The sequence below is a fragment of the Dipodomys spectabilis genome, unplaced genomic scaffold, assembly GCF_019054845.1.
Source record: "Dipodomys spectabilis isolate Male_0828 unplaced genomic scaffold, ASM1905484v1 ptg000137l, whole genome shotgun sequence".
NCBI lineage: Eukaryota > Metazoa > Chordata > Mammalia > Rodentia > Heteromyidae > Dipodomys > Dipodomys spectabilis.
In genome coordinates this window covers 8,951,485-8,956,441 of record NW_024870814.1, presented here as the reverse complement: position 1 = coordinate 8,956,441, position 4,957 = coordinate 8,951,485, and the positions used below count along the sequence as shown (strand labels likewise).

The window sequence follows — 4,957 nt, the reverse complement described above, 5'->3', positions numbered from 1 at the left end:
TGTTCTTATTTGGCTACCTCTTTTTAAAAACCTAACATAAATGGTGCCGTGACTTGGATAAAGGCCTTCAAGTCAGGATAGGTGTGATTCCTCTCTGATTTTCTTCCTCTTTTTTCTTATTTTGTTTTTCCCTTTTTGCTCTGAGGAATACCCACAGTTCTGACAGCCTTTTGTGAACCCATCTGTCTGCTGTGGACACAGCACATCGATATCATTGCTGGCCTTCACATCCACATCCACACCACTTCTCTACTCTGGTGAGTGAAACTACTCTCTATGGTTCTCTGATGCTCAGTCTCTGTCCAGACGTGGCGCCACACCAGAGAGCTCCTATGACCTTTAGCTGAAAGGCCGGTCAACTCTGAAGCCTAGGATCTTGATTTTGGGGGCTTGGCCATTTCTCTCTAGAGGGCTCTTGGGGAAGTCGGGATGCCGCTTCTGCCTGGTCAGCTCTCCTTCACTCACCAGACTGACTCTCCTACACATTTAATGGAGTGCTGTGCATCACACCCAAGCAGTGAGACCCCTTTGAAATGCCTCCTGCATTTCCTGGAAAGCCAGAGCACCTAATTTTTCTGCCCATTCTCCGATATAGACAGTTTTTGCCACTGCAATGGCAAATGGTCAGAAGTCTGTTTACTTTCAAGCTCTCTTTGCTCTCTCTCTGCCAGTCATATCCAACTTTCCCTATCTCTCCCTTTCTCTTTTCTACATTTTGGCTTGTGCCCTGAAGAGTGCGAAGCAGGCTGGGTCCCTGGGACAACACTCTAGGTTCTCTCTCAAAGGCTAGCCAATGTAGGCTTGATCAATTTGTTCAGGGTTTCTTTGCATTCTTTCAGAAATTCGCCATGTTGAGTTTGCCATCTTGGCCACATGGAGGGTTAAGGGTTTGGCCCCATCTGACCATTAACCTTCCACCAAGCTTACCACTCCATCCATCTATTCTAAGGTGCCTTGCTAACAAGTTGCTCTTTTCACAGGCCCTGGTAAGTGAGGCCCAACCACCTGATGTGCTTTGTTAGCAAAGATGTTTACACATTGTCAAAAATTTAGGTTTTGAGTTTTGCCTTTTTTGTTTTGTGTTGTGTATTCTACTACTGACTACGTGGTTCTAAAATTCTGGGCCTATGTGCTAAAATTCTCATCACATCTAATAAGATTTGTCATTGCAGAATATTTGTTGGTCAATTCTTGATAAGGACCAGGTAAGCTCTATTCTATTTTATCTCCTTGTTGCTTTAATTGGAAATAATAAAGGGCTTTTGTGGCAAAGTTTGCAGTTCAAAGCCAGCCTGGGCCAAAAAATCCCTAAGACTCCATCTCCCAATTAACCTGCAAAGAGCCAGGCTTGAAGCATGGCTCAAGACTCTTATCTCTAATCAGCCAAACACCGGAAATGGTACTGAAACTCAACATTGTAGAGCACTAGCCTTGAGCAGAAGTGCTCAGGGACAGTGCCCAGGCCTTGAGTTCAATCCTCCTTAAATACCAACTGGGACAAAACCATCCCAGCAACATGCACCTAGACTCAGCCAGTCTGGGGAACAAAGGACCATGGAGAGGAATAAGAAGAGATGATATCACATCAGCAACTTTGTGCCTGCCCTTTAAAAATTAACCAGAGCCGGGAGGTCAATAGAAGTAAGAAGCCTGCCCATCTAATGTCTATACTAGTCTAACTTTTAACTGGACAAGAATTTATATTCTTGCCTTTGTTACCGGACTTCTCCTCTACCTAGTCACCAGATGTCAGAAGTAGCTAGGGACATTTCTACCAACATTTTTCAGCCCCAAGTCCTTCCTCTTGCCATTTATTTGCTCTGTAGTATTTTTCAGCCCCTCAATGCCTCATGAGACTTCTCTAGACTTCATCTAAGGACTCATGCCACCAAGGTACAGCTGCTGCTCACTGCTTCTCTGGGAGGGGACCAAATTCCAGCCTTTTACCCCTAATGTCAATGCCCCTTGTCAGCAGGAAGTAGCCAGAGAGAATCTGCACCCTATTTCATGATTATTAAAAGGCGGAAATGTAAGGTCTGCTCCTGGATGGCAAGAAGACTCCACGCTCCTTGCATCAAAGTCTCTGCCCAGTACCTGCATTACCTAGGCAACTGGCACACCTGGAAGAGGTCACATCTACATCCTCTGAGGTCACATCTGAATTTGAAGTGGCCACACCTTTCTCTGCCCATACCCTAGATAAGGCCTAGCCCAGGCCCAGATCCTCTTTCTCAGCTCTTTCCTTCTCAGCTCTTTCCTAGCTCTCTTAGCTCTTTTTCCAGCTCTCTCTCTTTCCCTGCTCTCTTTCCCAGCTCTTTCCCACCTCTTTTCCCAGCTCTTTCTCTTTCTCAGGTCTTTCCCAGGCCTTTCCCAACCACGTGGAGTGCCAACCTAGCCTGGTCCCAGCAGGTCTACTGAATAAACCTACCCCTTACCTGAAAAATAAATAAATAAATAAATAAAAATAAAGCAAACTCTTCTAACTTTCCATCTTGCAGAGGACTCCTCATGCAGAAACTCTACAGGAAACATTGGAGAAAATGACTTCCAGAAGAACGTGATGAAAATAAGTCATGGGAACACAAAGAAAAACGATTACAACAATCTACTCTTCACTCTGTTGCTTTGTTAGAAATCTCTATTCACTGTGTTTGCACAGACTTTACAAAGTTATTATTTTCAATAATTTATTTTTATACTCATTAGTATTTTGTGACAAAGTTCATCAGCTACTTCATTTCTCAATTTAATGTTTTCTTTATTTCTTGATTTATAGAATTTGGAGGAGGACAACCTGCATAACTTTGTATGTAAGGAAGTGATAATAAACAGTTCAGCATTTAATACAGTCTGATGGGAAAAATGTAAAATATACCACGACTGAATATAATATTTGTCATAGATTTTTATATATGCTTTAAACAACTAAGGTGTTTTCCCATTGTTTCTGTCTTCCTTAGACATGAATAGCTTTTGAATTAACACTAATAGCTGTTGACTTTTAGAAATATTTTCAACTTCAATTTTCATATTATATTTTTCCTAATGTTGTTTGGATGGTGAAGTATATAGATCAACATAGATTATTTTGAAAATATCTAATTGTAAAATGACTTTCCATTTATGCAATATATTTAACTGCTCAAAATGGAGTCCTTGAGAGAAGGAGGTGGGAGAAAAGGAGGAGGAGGAAAACAAGATGAAATTTCCCTCACTTAAGATGAACGTTGTCAATCTGAGGAGAAAAAAAAAGTTGGTCAGAGGAAGTTGTCAAGTAAGCTAAAATAAGATTTAAAAACATGTGAGACAGTTCAACCACAGGACTGTAATCAACCATGACCATAGATGAAAAAGGTTTGAAACACAAACAAATGTACTGTGAAACTGGTCAATTTGGTGGTACTGGGATTGGAAATCAGGAGCTTGAGCTCACTAGGCTGGCATTCTCCCACTTGAGCTGCACTCTCATAGCAGTAAAATTATTCTAACAGTTACACAGATAAGGACACTGGGGGAAAGAGAAGCTAAGGAACTGGATTGGCACCACACAGTCACTAAGCACATAGGGTCATGTCCCTAAACCAGCTTTCAATTAGGCCTTGCATGAAAACAGTTGGACTCTGCTTATAAATGAAGTCCTTTATCCTGAGTGTGCAAAGACATTTCTGGAATTGAAATAGTACAAAAAAAGCTTTATGGGATTATATAAAACAGATGTAAAGGAAAAGGAGTCTCACTGCCATAGGGAAATGTGTGATTTAAAGGAATGATGTCCAGAGCCACAGACAATAGACAAAGTGCTGCTCTGGCTTCAAATGGGATATCCTTGGGCAAAGCATGACTACCCACTTACCCAATTTGGAACAGCAAGAAAATACAGCCTGGATTCCTTCTGGGCCAGGACAGTGAACATGATTCCCTAAGTACTGTGGATTAGAAAACCTGGATCTAGAGTAGTGGACAATGATATCTTCAGGTAGATGGTATCATTCACTGTGGGGTCAGAGATAAGGCCCACTTCTTCTGTGCTATTGAAACACACACACACACACAGCTGTGGCCAATAGAGTGATGCTTTTTACTAATTCTGTTAAAGAATTGGGAAGTTTCAAGGCCCTCATTCAAGATTACTTAGAAGTAAAAGTAAGATAGGTCTGCGGTATTAACTTCTGTTCAATTTTTAGTTTGAACCTCATCCAATCAAGCACTAAAGAAACACCTGGCAGCCTTGCTGTTAGAAGTAGAGAAATAAGACTACCACCATTTATTCTACTCTCCACAGTTTATATCAAATACTCTGTGACTGATTCAACCTGACAGATGTATTAGGGGTTCACAGGGAGTAAAGTCTGCCACCAGGCTGAGGCAAGGTATTTTCTCACATAACTACTTGAACATGAATCATTGTAGTGCAACAAAGAAGAGGCAAATGGCTCTGAAGCTGGAAGCTTAGCTTGACCCTTTCCTTATTCTTCATGCTCCTCCCATTCTGTCCTCCTGTCAGAATATCATATCAAAGCAAGGTAGAGGTTTAGGTAGCTCTGCCTCAGGCAGGACCCATGGCCTTTAACTTGGGTTCAATTCCAGTGAGTGGTGAGCATTTTCCTTCACTGAATCCAAGACCACCACAGGGCAGAGCCGTTGTTATCCCCAGGTTCTCAGCTCCATCACTCTGGAGCGTGACTACTTCTTTTATAGCTCAGAGCAAGAGTGTCAGCCCTGGACAGAGGCCCCTGATCCAAATCTCTCCAGTTTCTTCCAGTGCCTGAAAGTTGAGGTCAGACTTCACATCTCGACACTCACTGAAACCACCTGAATAATTACAAAAATGACTTCACAGACACCTTTTGGACCTGACATGTTCCAACCTCATCATAGTAAGGTTTCCATGGTATCTTCCTTCTTCATCCTTACTTAGATGCATTGTGGGAAATCACTAAGATGCTAAGAATTCCTA

General features: G+C 42.0%; 1 long non-coding RNA gene across 1 annotated transcript; it reads left to right on the top strand.

Annotated features, from left to right (window-relative positions):
* Positions 1-2,844, top strand: LOC122116746. The gene is made up of 2 exons (XR_006149018.1): positions 1-257; positions 2,499-2,844. It is a non-coding gene; the product is annotated as an uncharacterized LOC122116746 (long non-coding RNA).
* The last annotated feature ends 2,113 nt before the right edge of the window (positions 2,845-4,957 follow it).